The 21,601-nt window shown below is 44.0% G+C and overlaps 1 long non-coding RNA gene across 15 annotated transcripts in view; it reads left to right on the top strand.

The window, feature by feature from the left end:
* LOC144284823 (uncharacterized) overlaps positions 1-21,601 on the top strand; it is a 110,599-nt gene that overhangs the window by 55,348 nt on the left and 33,650 nt on the right. For 11 of the 15 annotated variants that reach the window (XR_013353252.1, XR_013353260.1, XR_013353262.1 and 8 more), the window contains 5 exons: positions 6,532-6,679; positions 7,552-7,632; positions 13,347-13,401; positions 20,040-20,175; positions 20,460-20,594. This is a non-coding gene — a long non-coding RNA (uncharacterized LOC144284823). Of the gene's footprint in view, positions 1-6,531; positions 6,680-7,551; positions 7,633-13,346; positions 13,402-20,039; positions 20,176-20,452; positions 20,606-21,601 lie in introns of all 15 variants that reach the window. The other 4 variants (XR_013353244.1, XR_013353245.1, XR_013353271.1 and 1 more) reach the window with 3 other exon arrangements.

The raw sequence follows: 21,601 nt of genomic DNA, 5'->3' as shown, positions 1-21,601 counted from the left end.
GAGAGAGAGAGAGGCAGAGACACAGGCAGAGGGAGAAGCAGGCTCCATGCACCGGGAGCCCGATGTGGGATTCGATCCTGGGTCTCCAGGACCGCGCCTTGGGCCAAAGGCAAGCGCCAAACCGCTGCGCCACCCAGGGATCCCTATTTGTGATTTTTAAAAGCTTCCAAGTAAAATAGTTATTTTACAGAGAAACCTTATCCAAGTGGTCAAAGTTAACATCACCAGTAATGGGAGATATCAGTGTCACAGGCCTGATATGATGGACTGAGAAGGCACAGCATCATGTCTGTGGTATTCTTGCCAAAGATGCATAGCTTAAGTTTAATCATGAGAATATATTAGATAAGTTCAAACTGAGGGTCATTTCACAGAATAATTGGCCAATGCTCTTAAAAATGTTAAGTTAACGAAAGTAAAAGAAATTCTCAGGAATTGGCCCAGATTAAAGAAGACTAAGAATATAAAGGCATCAGATACAATTTTTCATCCTAGATGGGTTACTAGTCCAGAAAAAGGACCTTAGTGGAAAGGTTGATAGAATTTGAACAAGAACTGTAGATTAGTTCATTGTATTATATAAATGATAATATATTGATTTTGGTAATTGTGCTTATCTACAACATTAATATTTGGGGAAGTTGAGTGAAGGGTATATGGCAACTTGGACTATTTTTGGAATAGTTTTGAAGGTCTGAAAAGCAAAGAAAAAAGGCTTACAGGGAATTAATGAATTGCCAGAGTTGAGAATCTCTTCCCTGAGTCATCTTGCCTAATATTATCAGAGTTATTTTCCTGACAATGTTGTTCTGTCATGTTTCTGACTTTCTTAAAGCTTCCCAGTTACGTTACTCCTATTATCTGTAGGATAAGCTCAGATTCCTCAGGCTGCCATTCAGAGCTCCCGTAGCATGGCCCCGATCTGCTGCCTTGCTCAACTTACAGTTTTCGTTTTCTTCCTTTCTTTCTTTCTTTCTTTCTTTCTTTCTTTCTTTCTTTCTTTCTTTCTTTCTTTCTTTTCTTTCTTTCTTTCTTTCTTTCTTTCTTCTTTCTTCTTTTTTTTCTTTTTTTTAAAAGATTTATTTATCCATTTGAGAGAGAGAGAGAGAAAGAGCGCATAGTAGGGAGTGGCAGAGGGAGAGAGAAACACAAACAAACACTGCACTGAGTGCGGAACCTGACTCAGGGGTCTATCTCATGATTCTGAGATCATGAAGAGCTGAAACCAAGAATCAGACATTTAACTGACTGTGCTACGGAGGCGCCCCAACAGTTTACTTTCTTGTGTCAGAATTTATTTTAATTCTTTCCCTTATTCCTATAATGCCCCTGCCTTCCTGCCTAGCCTCCTGAATTACTGTTCACTCTAAAGCCCATCTCAGACCTTGTCTCTTCACTGAAGCCCTTTGTGAGTACCTCTGTTAGAAGCAGTCATCTTTCCTTTCCTTGAATTCTGGCAGGTAGGATGCTGTGGAGTGAAAACATGAGCTTTAGATTCAGAAATATGTGAATCTTAGTCCTGGTTCCATTTTTTTAACAAGTTCTTGCAGGAGACAAGTTAATAGACTTCTTGGAGTTTTGGTTTCTCATTTGCAAAATAGGGATAATAGCACTTGCTTCAAAGGGCATTAGGTGAGGTGTAAACATAAAGCTCCCCAGGACCTAGGAGGTTCCTTCCATTCTTCCTCTGTAGCCTCAGAGGGATTGTGGGAACAAAGGCACTCATCAAGATTACCTGCTGGTCCCTTAATAAAATATAATTGCTTCTGGTCATCACTAAAATGATAGACACTCCTGAGATGAATTGAGTGGCTGGGGCTTTAAGAAATTCAACTGAGATTACTTTTTCCTGGAACCCAACTCAGTGAATAAGTGACCTATGGGTAGAAGAATGTAACTCAAAAGAGGGAGAAGGGAGGGACAATGGGTTTCTAAATGGAGAGCGCTGTGATGCCTCCCACACCCTCCCCTTTGCTCTCAGACAGTATTGAGGAAGTACAACTCCCTACTAATGTCCTTAAGCCATGAGTCCTGCCAAGCAGCCCTTACTAATCCATTCCGTGCTATGTACAGAGGTGAGTCAGGTCTCCTGTGCGGTGAATGCTTTCCTCCCTTTTCTGTTCTCTCTACCCGCACAGCTCTCAGTGCCCAAGTTTGGCCCCAGGCCCAAGTCTCTAGTATTGGTCTAAGAAGACAAGCCCAGGAGGGGCAAGCTGAGAAGGAAGTCAGATTCAACAGGCATGGAAAGAGACAGGTGGGGCTGCCATTGTACAAAGGCCACAAACCTGGGTGTGTTTTATGACTGTTTCTGCATTTGCAATCTCCGCCCCTTTATGACCATTCCCAGCCTCCTGCTTCTCATTACATCTTTCACTAGTATACCTCTTTTGTGGCCAGAGAATGGCTGTGCAAATAGTTGACAGTTCAGTAAGAATGACTTCATGGAGACTAGGAACTTGATCTTCCCAAAGGAGATTTTTCCTAAAAGAGATTGAGGTTCATAAAGGCAAGCTTTTATGAGGGATGTGCAATTGTGAGTGTGGTGTGAGGAAACAAGTGCATGTGTGAAAGGCAAGACGGAAAACGAAATGCTGACTGTTGAATCCTGCAAATGTGGTTGGGGAGCAAAAATCATTTTGAAAGACAGATTTCATTTAGGAGATCTCCAAAATCTTAGGATGTTCTCCTCCCAGATTAAATTATTAATATTTGGGTGGGAGATGAAGTTAGATTATGAGTTGTGGGATATTGGGTAAATTACTTAACTTTTCTGTCTCAGTTTTTTTAATCTGTTAACACAAGGATGATAATATTCATGGGATTTTTTTTTTTTTTTTTTTTTTTTGTGGAGGCTGTAGCTACATAACAGCCTTTAGGATGGTGCCTGGCACATAGCGAGCGCTGAGTGGATGTGAGTTCTAACAGTAATGGCAATAGGCAGAGATGCTGGTCACCTGAGTGGGGATGTACGTTTAAGCCAGGGTCCTGGCAGACCAGCTGGACATGAAAATGATAGGGAGAAGTTAATTTCTAGGAGTGGAAGGATTAGGTCACAGTAACTCATGAACAACATTCTGGAAAATGTCATAATCCAATGGCAGGATTCCCAGAGAGTGTGTGGCTTCTGTCACAGTTATTGTTCCTGGGGGCGGGGCCTGGAAATGTGTCCCAGAGTTCAGTGGTCTTGCTGGAAGCTGAGCCTAGAAGTGGGCTTTAGGGGACATCTTTGCAAACAGCATTCATCCTGCTAAAGGAGTTCCTTGGGATGTCTGGGCACTGCTCCTCTCTCTGCACTGTTGTTATTTAGAAGGAGTAGAGAGAGGACTACAGAAGGATGAAATAAAGAAATGAATGTATAGATTCACAGCGCAGAATTGGGACTGGCGCCTGTAAGTTATGAGGAAGTCTATATAAGTTTTAAGTGAACATAAAAGGACTTTTAAAAACCCAGACCTAGAACATAAAGACTCCTAACTCTGGGAAATGAACTAGGGGTGGTGGAAGAGGAGGAGGGCGGGGGATGGGGGTGAATGGGTGACTTGCACTGAGGGGGGCACTTGACAGGATGAGCACTGGGTGTTATTCGTATGTTGGCAAATTGAACACCAATAAAAAATAAATTTATTATTAAAAAAATAAATAAAAAACCCAGACCTCTTCATATAAATACAGTGGTGGCCTTGAATAGATATCAGATACCAGAAACACTGAAGCAGAGTCACAAGAGGTGGGTAGTAGGGCATTCTTTGCTAAATGATGAGAAAGGAGACAAAGGGGGAAATGAGGGTGGGAGGGGGAGAGAAAAGGGGGAAAGAAATGGGGGCAGTGAGGGAAAGGGTGGAAGGGATGGTTAGCAAGGGTACATTGCACTCCAGGCACTGTGTGTGATGCTTCAGACAGCCTACCTTATCCTTTCACTGTCTTTTCCTGATGCAGTGAGCATTAACCTTGTGCTATAGATGAGAGAAAAAGAGGCGCAGGGAGGTGAAGTGATTGATCCAGGATCATCCAGCCAGTTAACATGAGAGAGATATGGTGTTTCACCTCAAAGCTTGTGCTCTTGCCTGTGTGTCAGAAGAAAAGAGAAGGAAGGCTAATGAAATTTCTGTTGTAGAGTTCAGAAAAGGTACCTGTGGTACCTAGAGTGATGGCTTCCCCCAAGTGTCTACATCCTAACCCCTGTGGATGTTACTTAATTTGGCAAAAGAAACTTCGCAGATGTGATGAAGTTAAGGATCTTGAGATGGTAAGAGCATCTAGGATTATACAAGAGGGCCCAGTGCAGTCACAGTGCCCTTGTAAGTGAGAGAGGGAAGCAGGAGAGCCAGGATTGGAGAATAGCAGTGAGGTTGAGCAAGGCCATCCACTGGCCATTGCTGGCTTTGAAGGCAGAGGGGCTGGGAGCCAAGGAATGTGGGAAATGGGGACACATTCCCCTAGAAATGGGGACAGGTGGAGAAGCAGATCTGCCTCCTGAACCTCCAGAAGGAATATCAGCCTGTCAACACCTGGATTTAATGCCAGTGAGACCCATTTTGGGCTTCTGACCTCCAGAAGTGTAAGAACTGGAAAAAGAAAGTATTTGATCTTTGCATTCTGGATGGTTACAATCTGCCACCTGGAAAAAGACTGGAAAGAATATGGCCAAATATTAAACAATGATTAGGTCTAGATTACAGGTGGAAAATTGAGTAGATGATAGGTATTTTCTTTTTCATACTTTACCTTAATTTTCAAAAATAAAAACATTAAGTATCATTACTCCAGAATGTCATAAATAGCCCCTCCTGAGTTTGTCTTCTTAGACTAATACTAGAGACCTGGGATTGGGGCCAAACCAGAGGATCCAGCACTGAGCTGTGCAGGTGGAAAGAGCAGAAAAGGGAGAAAAGCGTTCATTGAATAGGAAACTGACTCATGGGACACCTGGGTGGCTCAGCGGTTGAGCATCTCTCTTCAGCCCAGGGCGTGATCCTGGAGTCCTGGGGTCGAGTCCTGAGTCAGGGTCCCTGCATGGAACCTGTTTCTCCCTCTGCCTGTGTCTCTGCCTCTCTTTCTCTCTGTGTCTCTCATGAATAAATAAATAAAAGGAGTGAAAAAAAATATAAAGGGGAAAGAAGAGAAAATGAGTGAAAATATCAGTGAGGGTGACAAAACATGAGAGACACCTAACTCTGGGAAATGAACAAAAGGTTGTGGAAAGGGAGGTCGGTGGGGGGTTGGGGTGACTGGGTGATGGGCACTGAGGGGGGTACTTGGTGGGATAAGCACTGGGTGTTATGCTATATGTTGGCAAATTGAACTCTAATAAAAATATTTAAAAAATAAATAAAATCTTAAAAAAAAATAAAGGAAACCGACTCACCTCTGTACATAGATAGCACTTGGGCACGGAATGGATTAGTGAGGGCTGCTTGGTTTATAGGGTGTGTTCTGATTGCCTGCTCTTCTCTATTAACTTTCTCCAAAGCCCTTCCTTCCTTCTCACCTCTCCTCTCATCTACTCACAGCCCCCATTTTCCAGAAGACTAAATAGGCAGTTATATGTGACACCCCTGTCCCCCGGTAAAGAATATCCATATGGCCAAAACCCTAAGAAATTAATGTTCTGTGGGAGCAGGGAGAGGGAAGCTCTCATCTGCCTGCGGGAGCCCCTTCAAGATTGCTGAGTGAGCATGCCCTTTGAGTTTGCTGAGGGCAAGAGCAGGAGAAGGAAGGGTGTTAGAGGCAGAGGAACAGCTGTTGCAAGGGCAGGAAGGGAGAAACAGTAGATTCCCTCCTCCTCCCCCTTCGCGGCCTAGGAACAGTAGACTTTGTTCTTAAATCTAAATGGCCCATAACCCCAGTGGATCAAACCCAAAGGAATGAGATTCTAGGCACCAAGGAATAAGATCAGAGACCTGTTATAGGGCAAACCAAGACACTCTCACAACTGAATTGTATCAAGTAGCTTTGGACTTGGTGTCCAGGGAGAATGTGCTCGTGAAATATTTGTTGTTTAGGGGAGCGTGAGTGGCTCAGTGGGTTGAATGACTGATGCTTGATTTTGGCTCAGATAGTGATCTCGGGGTTGTGGGATTGAGCCCCAACTTGGGCTCCACGCTTAGTGCGGAGTTGCATGTCCCTTTCCCTCTGTTCCGCTCCCAGCTTGTTTTCTCTCAAATAAAAAGATAGATAAAAAGAAAGAAAGAAAGAAAGAAAGAAAGAAAGAAAGAAAGAAAGAAAGAAAGAAAAGAAGAGAAAGAAATATTTGTTGTTTAAGGCTCTGGCTTTTCTACTCTTTCCCTCCTGTTTCTTGCAGTACTGGGGTGGGCAGGATCCCCCTGTCCTGTATATATGTCCCTGGTATTTTGCAGGAAGAGTTTGTTGCCTTTGTTGATCTGTAGCGAGCTCTGAGTTGTTTTTGTGTGTGTGTGTGGTGGGGGGGGGGGTTTCACCAGCAATTAAGGAAATGGTAGAGTGGCTCCTTTCTCCACTAACAGTCTCATTATGGAGTCATCGAAATTTCATCTTGATTCTTCTACTCTCCAGGGAGCCACACCTTTTCCTGGTCCTCCTAGATCCTGGGGGACTCGGAGGGCATGCAGAACTCTCTGTGAGGGAAAACAAATAAACACACAACAGAAAACAAAACCCAGGAATGAGTAAGAACTGTTGCAGTTGCCTCTGTTTTCTTAAGGTATGTTATGTGTTCCTTTCTCCCTTGCCCCTCTCCACCCTGATGTTTGAGGGCCAAGTCCCCATCTCTAGGCACAAAACTGGTTTCCTTGCTCCTATTATGGTTTGATTCCACCCACCAAGACAATGGGCCTTTTTTTCCACCTAGAGTCAAAGGCCCTTGTGTTTGGCCTTAGGAGTTCCACTCTGAACTGGTGCCAAAGCTCGAGACTTCCTGTTCTGTTCCTCCCAGGTCATCTGAGAATCTGCAGGCTTATGGGGTGTGCTGGGGAGTCCTGAGTTATGTCCAGGAAAAAAGGAAGGTTATGGGAATCCCACATGGTTGTTCTTGGGAGAGTCTTCTAGGCCTCTTGGTAGAAGAAGCAGAATTGTGGGCCAGGGGACCTCGGCCCTGGTGCTGGTGACTAAAACTCTGTCCTTGAATTAGGAGATTTGTTTCTCTAGCCCTTAGTTTTGGCATGTGCACAATGAGGGGCTTTGGCTACAAGAGCACAGGCCCTGCGGCTTGAACATCCTGGCTATGCTTTTCCCTTATCTTCCGCATTAAAGTCCATATCATCCCTTCAGGGCCCAATGATCCACCATTATATAAAATAATTTTGGCTGATGTCTGTGTGAGAGATGACATGTTCCCTAGGTGGCTGGTCTCTTAGGTTAGAGTGGAGTACTGGATATTTTTGGCCTGGTCTTATTTTGGGGCTCTCTTTGGTAGCAAGAAGAACAGGGCTCTCCCAAATTGTGAAAGTCTTGACAACCAGCCTAAGGAGTTTGAAGTCCTGTGAGTGGGGAACTAACTACCAGAGGCTTTCAGTGGGAAGTGACCTGGTCAGATTGTGTTTCAGGACATACGCTCTGGCATCTGGTTTGTTGCAGCTGCGGGGAGTCTGCCTGGGAGTCAGATCTGAGCTGGGAGAGCAGTGGCAGGAGAGCCATTTGAAGAACTGGCAGGCCTTGGTGAGTGACCAGTGTGGGTGGTGGTGGGTTGGGGGCTGACGATGACTTGGAGCTGTGTGTGGTTTGGGCTCCTGGGTGGGTCAGGTGCCATTTGCCCTGAGGTAAGGATGAGGGATAGGTTGGCCTGGGACTGAGATGCTAAACGCAGCTTTGGGTATGTTTGTATGAGATGCCTGTGGACTGTCCTGGTGGAAATACTGTATGGACAGTGGGGAGAAGCTCTATGAGGAGGCCAGGCTGGGGTGAAGAAGTGGTGGAGGAAGCGATGGAGAAGAGGGAGTGTGCCCAGAACCTGTCTCAGCTTGGCCTGGTCCCCTCAGCACAAGGCCATGGGTGTGCAGGCCTGAGCTCTACTCTCTGTCCACCTTTTCTGTTGATCAAAGTGATTTTTCAGGGTTTCGGCCAGATGGATATTCTTTGCCTAGGGATCACTTATTAACTGTCTATAAATCATTTGGAAAATGGGGGCTGTGGGTCGATGAGGGAAGAGAGGGGAAGGAGGGAAGACAAGCAAGGGCTTTGGAGAAAGTTAATAGAAAAGAGTAGGCAATCAGAACACACTGACAAAACACTTGACATTCATCATAAAATAAAGCACAATGTAAATTTAAACTTTCGTTGAGAGCCTGGCATCCAGGGGCAGAAGAAGGGTGGTGAGATTAGCAGGGCACAGGGCAGAGGTAATTTAGGATTAAGCTAGCAAAGCAACTTGCTCTAGAAATCCTTAGCTTAAAAGTTACTTGACCTGTCAGTTTCTTGGGAGTGATGAGTTTTATATGTACATATTACAATATAAAACATGATGTACTTACTAATTATAGTACAACTGACAACTAGTAGAACAGCTAGTACCCAGCAAATACTGTGCACTTACTACCTGCCAGGCAGTGTGCTAAACATGGTAAATAACTAGATCACCTCATGAGCTCCCCATAAACACATGTGGTGGGTACTTTTATGAACCCCATTTTATAGATGCGGGGGCTCAACTGCAGTCATCTGCTCAGCTCTCTGCAGCTCTTGCACAGGAGCCAGAGTCTGAAGCCAGGTCTGGGGACTTCACAACCTGTGCTCTTAGCTACTCAGAGTCAGGTGGGGCAGTGAGAAGGTAGGACTTTCTGAGATGGTCCTTGATTATTTGTATCAGAATTATCTGGGATGTTTGTTAAAAATTGAGATCCACAGGTCTCACCCTGCAGCAACCAAAAGCAGAATTTCTCTAACATGGATAGTTGAGACTACTGAGAGGGGGCTGGATGTCTGGGTTCCGGAAGGCAGTGGAATCTTGGCTTCTTTAGTCACCCACAGTTTGGGTCTGGTCCCTCTGTGAATCAACAATGCAGTCTACGCTTGTTTTCTTCCTCTGGGCTGTTGGAGGGATACATTCCTTCCCGAGAATGTATGAAATCATGCTGACATTTATGATAGGGAGGCATTTGGAGGCAGCGTCCTTTATTCACATTTTCCTTTCACCCTTCATTTGCCTCTTTCCACTCAAGGTGGGTTTCACTTCTCTCCCTGTCCCCTGGTGTAGCTTACCATCTGGGTGATACAGAGACTAGGGGAGGGCAGAGGAACAAGGGAGGGGTTCAGGCTCTGTGGGGGCCATGCTGAGAGGGGCAATGGCATTGCAGGTGGAGCTTTCCATGCAGTTTAGCTGCTTCACCCTGTGAGAGTGGGGACAGTGGAGCCACAGCCTGGGATGTGGGGTAGAGACCCTGTCACCCATGGCAGTGGGCTTTTCTGAAATGGAGGGTTAATCTCCCTAAGGGCTCCAAGCCAGGCAATGCAGATAAATGGGAGGAAATAACAGTCTTCATTTCACCCCTTGCTGAATTTGGAGGGCCGATCCAGTTACACCCCTACCTTGAGTGAGGACAAGGGAGTTTTATACAGTTCACTTTGAGGGATATTCCCACAGCAGCCTCCTCCTCCAGGAGTTGTAGAGGTAGGGGGAGAGCCCGGGGCTGGGAGTGAGGAGAGCTGGTTCTTAGTAGTGTGTGAACTGAGTGTTACCTGAGAAAGTCACTAGCCTACCCTGGACTTGGGTTTTCTTATCTGAAGTTGAATTTCCTTGAGATAATGTTTTCTGTTCCTTCTTGCCCTCAAGCTCTGATTCTATGATTAGTAGCAGAAAGGCAGAACCTTGAATGCTGTTTCTGTCACGTGTGCCTCCCTTTCCCCAAATGAGCAAGTTGGCAATTCTATTGGTGTCTCTTCTTGCACTGCTCTGTGTTTATTTCAGTGGCCTGAAGACGTCCACCGTGGGTGTGGTGGGGAGAGTCTTTGGAGCCAGGTGCCCCCATTGGCCCTGGGGAAGGAGGGCCTAGTTGCAGTTCTCTGCCATTGCACAGAATACTCATGTTTTGGTTTGATATTATTTCTTTTCCTGTTCTTCCACCTCCTTCACAGCCTTACCTTGAGCATCACATTCAGTTTCCGGAGTGGGTTATGTTTGGATGACTTTCCGGGCTCTTTCCTGCCTGTGGTTCCCTGAAACAAATAGCAGGAAATTCTTTTCATAGCCATCAGGGCTTCCATTTCGTGTTTTCCTCTTTCTCCACAGAAGCGAACAGAACATACAAGGCACAGAGACACGAGTGCATGCTCTAGCTCCCAGCATTCATCTGTGTTGAAGTGTGATGGGGTTATGTTCTTAATATTGTCTGGGGGCTCGCTGCACACTTATTTGAGTCATGTGGCATCCTGATGGCTTGTGTGTCACTGTCATTTAGTTTAGTGCAGGTGCTGAGAATGTGCATGCCTGTTACAAGTGCCTGAGTGTGCTTGTGGTTCAGAGTGTGGGGTCTAGGTTGGTTGATGCTGAGAGGAAGTGATTCAGGAGCTGGTTTGTTCTGTTTCTGCTCTTTTTTGCAAAATACTACTAACATGCTGTCAGATAGTTAATTAAAAAGGTGTTAGAAATTTCTTTAATCTGGTCTGAAATTCACATTGTTTTATTCTCGGGTATGTAATGTGTGAGGGTGTGGAGAGGTGGAGAATGAAACACCGGGCCTTCCTGAGCAGTTGAGGCTGGTTCTCAGAAATTAGATGTTGATTATTTAACTCTCTCTGTCCTTGGATTTGTGAGCAGGATCCAGAGGACTGAAGAGCTTTGGTGACAGAGGTATTATGTTGTTTTGGGATGATTAGAGACAAGTTGACAAGCAGGAAACAGGTCAAGTTTGTGGCTTGTTTCTAATTCCAACCTTTAAGAATAATTTAATTTCACTAATACTGTCACCTACTCCAACTGTCAGGTGCTGAATTTTCAAAGATAAATGAAATTTGCTCCCTGTCCTTTTTTTTTTTTTTTTAAAAGATTTTATTTATTCATGAGAAACACACAGAGAGAGAGGCAGACACACAGGCAGAGGGAGAAGCAGGCTCCATGCAGGGAGCCTGATGTGGGACTTGATCCCAGGTCTCCAGGATCACGTCCTGGGTCAAAGGCTGGCACTAAACCACTGAGCCACCCAGGGATCCCCTGTCCTGAATTGTTAATAGTTGACCTTTCCTTGGATAGGACTTTCTGGGCCCAATTCCCTCAGTACCTGATTCTTGCACCAGAAAGCCTTTGGGAGCTCTCAGGACCAGACAGGAGAGGTCAATGCTAGAATGGCGGATGCAGGAGAAAGGGGCAGGAGTCCAGCTTCCTGTGCCGTCTATCTTTTTCAGGAGCACAGTGACTGTGGGAGATAGGAAACTAGGCTCCTTCAGAAACGTTGCAATAGGTAAGATGGTGGGAATGGCAGCTCCAGTTGTCCCTCACCTTGTCTCTCAGCTCCTCACGACTCAAGAACATGCCCTCAAGCAATCCCAGAGATGGACAGTGAGTGCCTGTTCTGTGAGGCCTTGGAAGCAAGATTGGTTAGCTACTCTTAAGAACATCAGCAGTGAGCAGCGAACATCAGCAGTGAGCGGCGCCTGGGTGGCTCAGTCGATTAAGCTTCCCACTCTTGGTTTCAGCTCAGGTTGTGATCTCAGGGTTGAGATAGAACCCTGTGTCAGCTCTGCATTCAGCATAGAGACTGCTTAAAATTTTCCCTCTCTCCTTCTCCCTCTGCCCCTCCCACTCTTTCTCTCTCTCAAATAAATAAATCTTAAAAAAAGAAAAAAGAACATCAGTAGTGAGAAGGGAGGGCAATTTGAGGCCTTGCAGAATTATCTTTAGGGAATTACAGTTACTTCACTCCATTCAGACCTAGAGATTGACAGTAGCTAATGCACTAAAAATGCTCAGACTGACTGGTGCCAAAACTTCTTCTGACTGGGGTAGTACTTCCCCTCCCTATGGAAAACATTTCGCTAAGACTCCGTGATGTCCTTTTGTGACTTCTTTTCCTTTTCAGTATTGCCTTTTTTTTTTTTTTTTTTTTTTTTTGCATTTATTCTATGCAGAATTTACTCCCGGGCCATAAGTTTTTGTTTCTTCAGTTTCTTCTGGGATATCTTTTTCTTCTGTGCAACCTCTTCTTCTGGTTTAGGAACAATCTGCTCTTTTTCAGTAAGAATCATCTCAATGTGGCAGAGAGAGCTCATGTATGGATTAATCTGGCCATGAGCCCTGTAGATTCTATATCACATCTTGGGGGCTTTATTCACCTGGATGTGCTCAATGACCAGAGAATCTACATCTAAACCCTTAAGTTCAGCATTACTTTCCGCATTTTTAAGCATGTGCAGTAAAAATTCAGCACTCTTCTTGGGCCACCGACCCTGTGTCCAGCCCCACTGTTTGGCCTGTGCACACCTACCAACTCCACCATTGTAGCGACGGAATGGCACATACTGCTTCTGCAAAGTGACATCTTTCAGATACTTGGTGGCTTTTTGAATATGCATACCCTTGATGGCTTGGGTAGTTTCACGTGTGTTCTTAAAGTGAACACGAAGATTTGAACCTCTCGACTTGCATGATTTTGTAGGGTTTTCTGGGTCCAGCGAGTAGCCAACCATCTCCGGAGGTCACCTTAGGCTGCTCGGGGGAAGAGGAAGACCAGTATTGCCTTTGAAACTCATTTCAGCTTGAGGTCACTGGTGTAAAATTACTTGGGGTAGGGTGAGTGAAAATTTTTACTCTACATTCTTGTGATCAGCTCTGGGCCTGCACATTTTTACTTCTCCAGGTTGACGCCGGGAGCTTCATTCCAGCGGGGGTCCTTTTGTAGCTCTTACGCCAGCCCAGTTGTTCCCTATGCAAGACTTCAAGTGCTGGGATTTCTTAGATGTCCATGTGCCTTTAGAGTCAGGTAGACCAGACCTGGATTTAAGTTCACACTTTGTTCTTTATTAACTGTGTGACCTTGGCACGTAGCTTAAGCTCTCTCTCTCTCTCTCTCTCTTTTTTTTTTTTTAATTTATGATAGTCACACAGAAAGAGAGAGAGAGGCAGAGACATAGGCAGAGGGAGAAGCAGGCTCCATGCACCGGGAGCCCGACGTGGAATTCGACCCCGGGTCTCCAGGATCGCACCCTGGGCCAAAGGCAGGCGCTAAACCGCTGCGCCACCCAGGGATCCCCTTTATTTTTATTTATTTGTTTTTTTATTTTTAAGCTCTCTTAATACCCAGTTGCTACACTCCTTTCAAATGGAGATGATACCTACGTAATACTTACTATAAGAGAAATATGCATTGAGTGCCTATTTATTAATTCAATTAATCCTCATACATTTCTAGGAATTAAGTGCTAATGTAATTGCTATTTTTCAGATGAAGAAATGAAGGCACAGAGAAGTTAAGTAGCAGGACCAAGTTAATGCAATGTGTAAGTGGTGGAGCTGAGATTCTGAACTTGGGCAGTTTGACCCCAGAGTTTGTGTCCCTAACTACTGTACTAGACCTTTTATTCCTAGTATGTTAACAAGAATTCATAGAGACCAACATTTAAAGCACTGGGTATAGTGCTTGGCGCATACTAGGTGCTCCGTAAATGGTACCTCTTTCTACCAGAGTGGAGGAGCCTGCTAACACATGGGCAGCTGGAAGATGTGGCCCTGAGTCCGGGTCAAAAGGGAGGCACAGGAGTCCTCCTGCTGACATGGAGTTTACACAGTGTCAGGGCTCCTACCAATCTGTCTCTTTTAGATAGGGCTTATTGGCAAAAGTCTTGTCCTTGTAATCCTAAAGTTGCCCAACAGGCCCCGAAAGGAAAACACAGAAGCTGAAACTGGGTGGCCATAGGGAGGGGCTCCCTCCCTGCAAGCCAATGCTCGAGAATCACTTCTCTGATTCTGCTTCAGAGGAGTTTGACCTCTCACTTCCTGACATCTAATGCGTTTAATGTGTGTAAACTGGACCTGCCAGTTTACACACAGAGCCACCCAGGTTTTCCAAATAAGCCACCTGTGGAACAGAGTGAGGCTACTGCCTAAATTGGCACAGGGGAAGGGGTTGTGCCTGGAAGCCAGAGAGACCCATATGTGGGCTTCAGAGGAGGGCGGTATCAAGCTGGCTCTGCTACCTGGTGTTGTGTACCTTGGCTCTCCACCTGGCCCTGGGAACGGCTTGGTCAGCAATGAACGGTTCCGGCACACCTACTCCACTTGAGGTGCCAGCGGGGTTTAGAGGCCACAAGGCTTTGGATTTCCTTCATGGCTTTGCCACTTTTTAACTGGGTGGCCTTGGCCTTTTATTCATGTTCTCTGACTCTCAATTTTCTCATTTGTGAGAAAATTGTGAGGATCAAGGGAAATAACATACATAAAGCACCAGAACAACAATTCACATACTGTAGGTGCTCAGTAACTGCTCTCAGTCATGGTTGGGTGAAGTTGAGGGGTGGGGGAATATAACATACGGTTTTTTGCCTTTAAGGAAGTTATAGTCTGGGCGGGGTCAGCGGTAATGAGACAAGTAAACATAAATCACAATGTCATAGGGGCAGCATATAATGTAACACAGGGCCCCAAGTATAACAGACATGAGAATTTTTGGGGTTCAGATGTAGGAGAGCTTCCCTGGACTAGGCTGCTCAGAGAAGGCTTCCTAAACAAGTGAACTGTATACATGTGCAAAGTTTGGGAGGATGACAGAGTGGCATTCGAAGAAAGTATCTGAGAGGAGACCAAGCAGCGTAAGTTTAGAGGAAGGAGAGGAAACCAGTTGGATACCCCTAAAGGATAGAACCATCCATCCTTGACAAAGTTCAGGCAAAGGCAGATATTCCAGATAGGATTTTTTAAAAGATTTATTTATTTATTTATTTGAGAGAGAGAGAGAAACTGAGTGTGTGCACATGATGAGCAAGTGGGGGGTTGGAGCAGAGGGAGAGAAGCAGACTCCACACAGAGTGCAGAGCCCAATGCAGGGCTTGATCCCCCCACCCTGAGATTATGACCTGAGCCCAAACCAAAAGAGTTAGATGCTCAACCGACTGAGCCACCCAGGCCCCCCCTACCCCAAACAGGTTCTTTAAAAAAGACAGAGAAAGGTGAGTTTCAGGCAAAATTTTAGAAGAAATTCCAGGGTTTCAAAATTAGAGTGGTCTGTAGGTAGGACAAAAGAGTTGGCTGCCAGTAAGCTCAGTCCAGATTAAAGCTCAAGAGACATACTTAGAGGGCAGAAAGAGAAGTAAACCACTCCCCCACCCCCACCCCATCTGGACCTGCCAGTTTATACACAGAGCCACCCAGGTTTTCCTAAAAGGGAGTGAAAACAAAGTCAGGTCAAATCCTTGGCGCAGGGGCCTGAGGAACTGGATCTGTTAATCTAGGAAGTTCAGACTTTGGCATGTGGTATCCAGTGAGAATTCCCTGGTTAGGCTCTGGCTATCCTTGGCTGGAAATGTTTTTCTTTGGAAAAAAAATTTTTTTTTTTTTTTGTATTTTTTCTTTTCTTGTTTCTGTTCATAGTTCCTACTGAAAAATTAGTCTTGGCTGAATTAAGTAGAAAAGGTTTGTTCTTACCTAGCCAGAATAACTAGGGTGATTGTAAGAACAGCTCTGGAAAACAATGTGGTTGTGGCCATGGCCTTCCCGTTGCCCTTTTGATAACTTTAATAGCATGATTGTATTGTCATTATGACCTATTTTTTATCTGACTGAGTATATATTTAACTTCCCTCAGTCCTCTGAAAGCAACTTAAGGTTGGAAGCTGTGTCTTTACTTCTCTTTTTTTCTTTCTCTTTTCCTTCTTTCCTTCTTTCCTTCCTTCCTTCCTTCCTTCCTTCCTTCCTTCCTTCCTTCCTTCCTTCCTTCCTTCCTTCCTTCCTTCCTTCCTTTTTCTTTCTTTCTCTCTTTCTCTCTTTCTTTCTTTCTTTCTTTCTTTCTTTCTTTCTTTCTTTCTTTCTTTCTTTCTTTCTTTCTTTTCAATTTGCCAACATATAGCATATCACCCAGTGCTCATCCCTCCAAGTGCCCCCCTCAGTGCCTGTCACCCAGTCACCCCAAAGCCTGCCCACCTCCCTTTCTACTACCCCCTTGTTCATTTCCCAGAGTTAGGAGTCTCTCATGTTCTGTCATCCTCACTGATATTTCCCACTCATTTTCCCTCCTTTCCCCTTTATTCCCTTTCACTATTATTTATATTCCCCAAATGAATGAGAACATACACTGTTTGTCCTTCTCCGATTGATGTACTTCACTCAGCATAATACCCTCCAGTTCCATCCACATTGAAGCAAATGGTGGGTATTTGTCGTTTCTAATGGCTGAGTAATATTCCATTGTATACATAAACCACATCTTCTTTATCCATCTTTTGATGGACACTGAGGCTCCTTCCACAGTTTGGCTATTGTGGACATTGCTGCTATGAACATTGGGGCACAGGTGTTCCGGCATTTCACTGCATCAGTATCTTTGGGGTAAATCCCCAGCAGTGCAATTGCTGGGTCATAGGGCAGTTCTATTTTTAGCTCTTTGAGGAACCTCCACACAGTTTTCCAGAGTGGCTGTTCACATTCCCACCAACACTGCAAGAGGGCCTTTCTCCATATCCTGGCCAACATTTGTTTCCTGTCTTGTTAATTTTCCCCATTCTCACTGGTGTGAGGTGGTATCTCATTGTGGTTTTGATTTGTGTTTCCCTGATGGCACATGATGTGGAGCATTTTCTCATGTGCTTGTTGGCCATGTCTATGTCTTCTTCTGTGGAATTTCTGTTCATGTCTTTTGCCCATTTAATGATTGGATTGTTTGTTTCTTTGCTGTTGAATTTAATAAGTTCTTTATAGATCTTGGATACTAGCCCTTTATCTGATACGTCATTTGCAGGTATCTTCTCCCATTCTGTAGGTTGTCTTTTAGTTTTGTTGACTGTTTCTTTTGCTGTGCAGAAGATTTTATCTTGATGAAGTCCCAATAATTCATTTTTGCTTTTGTTTCCCTTGCCTTCATAGATGTATCTTGCAAGAAGTTGCTGTGGCAAGTTCAAAAAGGGTGTCGCCTGTGTTCTCCTCTAGGATTTTGATGGATTCTTGTTTTACATTTAGATCTTTCATCCATTTTGAGTTTATCTTTGTGTATGGTGTAAGAGAATGGTCTAGTTTCATTCTTCTGCATGTGGCTGTCCAATTTTCCCAGCACCATTTATTGAAGAGACTGTCCTTTTTCCAGTGGATAGTCTTTCCTGCTTTGTCGAATATTAATTGACCATAGAGTTGAGGGTCATTTCTGGATTCTCTGTTCTGTTCCATTGATCTATGTGTCTGTTTTTGTGCCAGGCCACACTGTCTTGATGATCACAGCTTTGTAGTACAACCTGAAATCTGGCATTGTGATGCCCCTGGCTCTGGTTTTCTTTTTTAATATTCCCCTGACTATTCAGGGTCTTTTCTGATTCTACACAAATCTTAAGATGATTTGTTCCAACTCTCTGAAGAAAGTCCATGGTATTTTGATACGGATTGCATTAAATGTGTAAATTGCCCTGGGTAGCACAGACAATTTCACAATATTAATTCTTCCAACTCATGAGCATGGAATAAGCATAAGATACCTAGGAATAAACCTAACCAAAGAGGTAAAGGATCTATACCCTAAAAACTATAGAACACTTCTGCTTCTGACTTTTAAAGTAACTGCCAAGAACTACTGACATTATAGGTACCTAATAAATATTCATTAAATCTGAGGCTTTTCCATGTGCCTCATACACAGATTCTCATAAATGCTTGATATTTTTCATTCATTCATTCAATCAATCTCTTAATAAGTATTTAGTTTCCTGAATGCCTACTAAATAGTAAGCATTATATTGGGCATATACTGGAAATAAAAACTAAAGGTTTTAGTGGTCCTTAAGGAGCTCATGGTCTCATAAGAGAATCAGATAAACAGGCAGTTAACAGAGTAGAATGACAAGTGTTGTGACTGAGGGACAGGAAGCAACTCGAGACTGGCACCTAAGCATATTTTTATTAATTTTTATATTACTAAGACTTACCACAGTGCATGATATATTGTGGGTGATGGTAGACATTTGTTCCGTGATTTTGAAATTCATTTTTTGGTACTTTAAATATGTTTCATGAAATATATTGTAAATGTTGATTAGGTGCTTATTCCTCCTCAAAAGCCTTTTATTTATATTTATTTATTTTGCCTTTTATATCATATTTTAATGTACATGTACTAAAGGTTTTTGGTATTTTAATGTTCACGTTTAAAGATTTTTAGAGGACTAGAAATGGCAAGACAGAACTCAACCATATGGGTTGCATATGGGTTGTATGACAGACTATACCAGGTTATTGACAAGAACTGCAATATGCAGAATAGGGCCAGTCTCCTCTTATGACACAGAGAGCAGCATACAAGATAAATATGGAACACAAAAGCATAATTGTTGCAAGCAATCTTGTTGTTTCAAACATTTTCTTGAGTTGCTTCCTGGGTCCCATTAAAAAGCATGCCCTGGCTAATGCAGCAGTATTTCCAAGGGTATAAAATGCTGCAGAAAGCTTTAGGCCACCAGGAAGCCACAGAAATCCAGTTCTTTTTTTTTTTTTTTAAGATTTTATTTGTTCATTTGAGAGAGAAGGAGAACACCAGCTGGGCAGAGGGAGAGGGAGAAGCAGGCTCCCCACTGAGCGGGGAGCCCAAAGTGGGGCTCAATCCCAGGATCCCAGGATCATGACCTGAGCCAAAGGCAGACACCCAACCAACTGAGCCACCCAGGTGCCCCTCACAGAAATCCAGTTCTAAGGATAGAGAAGAAAATGCCAGACACGAAGCAGAAGACAAATTACTTCTACCTGGTATTGACACTAAGGAATGAGGCATCCAGGACCTGTGAGGTCAGTTGTCCTGGGCCCTCAGGACAGCTTCTCCATGGCCCTACTCCCCTTCCACACTGGCAGCACCCTGCTTGCTGACCCCCTCAAAAGCCTTTTAAATTTGTAGTGTAGTGGGTAACTAGGCATACCGAGGCCTGGAGGAGAGGAACTCTAAGAGATGGGAGAAGTTAGCAGCATGGGAAGTAAGTTACTTCTCACAACTATTTAAAAGCTGAACTGAAACAATTCAGAATGGTTCTAGGTTCTAGGCCAAAAGCTGTAGGTTCTTAGAAAGTCCTATTGGGTGATTGGGAACCTCTAGGTTTCCTTTACCACCTACCATTATACAAATTGCTTTTGTTTTTCCTTATATATTTTATTATTTTTTTAAGATTTTACTTATTCATTTGAGAGAGAGAGAGAGAGAGAGAACAAACACCAGCGGGGCAGAGGGAGAAGCAGGCTCTCCAATGAGCAGCAAGCCCAGTGTGGGGCTCAATCCCAGGACCCCAGAATAATGACCTGAGCTGAAGGCAGAGGCTTAACCAACTGAGCCACTCAAGCGCCCTCTCCTCACATATTTTAAACTACAGTTAGACTAGATGACTCACCATGTTTTCCTGATTCTTTGTCTTTCGGTTTCTTTTCTTCATTAGGAATGCCTCCTCCTTTATGCCATTACCATCATCCTTCAGTTCCCTGCTGAAATGCTACCCTCTTTCGCTGAAACCCTGTGGAAGAAATAGTCTTGCTACCCTGAACATCTCAGCTTTTAGACCCCCTCATAGTACTTAATGCTATTACTAGAATTATATATGAGTTATCATTCTTATTCCCCCTAGGAGGAAAGGATCTAATTTTATGTATTTCATAGCACAGGACCTTGTAAATGTTGAATGAACCATGTGACAGAACTATATTACTGGTGTAATGTGGTGGTTAATTTTACATGTCAACTTGACTGGGCCGTGGGGTGCTCAGATATTGGTTAAACATTATTCTGAAGGTTTTTGTATGAGATTAACATTTAAATTGGTAAACTGAGTAAAGCAAATTGCCCTCCCCAATGTGGGTAGACCTCATCCAATTAGTTGATGGCTCGAATAGAACAAAAAGGTTGACCTTCCTCTGAGTACGAAAGAATTCCTCCTGGCTGTCTGGGACATCAGCTTTTTTCTGCCTTCAGACTTGAACTGAAACATTGGCTCTTCCTGGTTTGGAGCCTGCCGGCTTTTGGACTAGAACTACACCTTTGGCTCCCTTGGTCTCTAGCTTCCTGACTTACCCGGAAGATCTTGGGACTTGTCAGCCTCTTTAATCAAGTGAGCCAATTCTTTATAAATCTCTTTTTTTGTATCTGTCTGTCTATCTAATCTCTGTATCTCAATATATATCCATCCTATTGGTTCTGTTTTTCTGGAGAACCTTGACTAATATACTTAGGTCCTGAATTTTAGAAATATTCAGAGAAAGGAAAATAGTTTGATCTACCTTTCCTGGAATTGAATTAACATGGGGCACACTTTTAAAATGATACTTACCTTTGATACCCTTTCATCTCCCAAATGCTTCTCATGTAAAGCTTCTCTCTTTTCTGAGATTTCAGGCACATAGGACTTGGATGCTTCCATCAGCCCTCCGCTATAGTACCTGACTGAGGTCCACCCTGCTCCTCATGGAAGGCCCCAATTTTCCTTGCTTTTGAGTCCTCTTCCCAACCCTGCTCCATCAGAGCCCCATGGTAGGTCTGAGGTAGGTGGTTGAGGGGAAAGCAGCATGACCATTCAAGTGATACATGTGTAGCTAAAAGCCCTCTAATCTCATAATCATTTGCTAAATCAACTGGGTGAGATATCAAGTAATTTAATAAAGTGGGGTGAAATTTTTAGGCAGTGTGGAGATGATACTTTTGAGTAACTGCCCCGGGGGGCAGGCAGGACAGCCTTCCTGACCGTCAGTCCTAGGGTCAGGACCTCTTTTGCACTTGCTGCTTAGGCAGATTCTTCCCTTTTCCATTTCTGAAACCACAGCTTCTCTAAGAACAATAACAAGTGAGCACTCCCACAGAGAGAAACTGGGGTGGAGACTCTGCTGCTGGCACAAAAAGAGAGGGAGAGGAAAGGGCAACTGTTTGCATCTCCACTGGATCTTTATAAGTTAGCAAATACTTAGGGTTTTGAAAGGCCCATTTTAGAGAGGCAGAGACATGGGGAGAGGGAGAAGCAGGCTCCCTCTGGGGAGCCTGATGTGAGACTCAATCCCACGACCCCAGGATCACACCCTGAGCCAAAGGCAGACACTCAACCACTGAGCCACCCAGGTGCCCTGATTTTAGCCACAATTAAATCATGTTTCCCTCTTTGTATTTACAATAGGAATGTTTTGTTTCTTTTTTATTACACCTTCTTTGGCTCTTCTCTTTACATGGCCATCATCTCTGCTACCATATACACTCCTGTCTTCCCTGCTCTTTCCTTTCTCCTCAACCTCCTGGTAGTATCAAATTGTTCCTTGGTCCTATTTAAGTTAAGACAAGAAAATTATGAGACTCACATGAGTTTGGATAACATATCCAATAAATACTGGCACTTTAAAAGTAGTTGTCCTGGAAAGAAAAAAAAGTAGTTGTCCTGGGTGGCTATACATTTATTCTAACTTTGAGTTGTTACTCAAAACAGTTTGGTATTTATCATGTAGAGTTTCAAAACTAGTCTGAGCCCTACATAAGACCAGTTTCACTTCCTTAGT

Source organism: Canis aureus, chromosome 1 (genome assembly GCF_053574225.1).
Source record: "Canis aureus isolate CA01 chromosome 1, VMU_Caureus_v.1.0, whole genome shotgun sequence".
Classification (NCBI taxonomy): Eukaryota; Metazoa; Chordata; class Mammalia; order Carnivora; family Canidae; genus Canis; species Canis aureus.
Note: the sequence above shows the minus strand (reverse complement) of the source record. Positions and strands in the feature narration are given on the sequence as shown.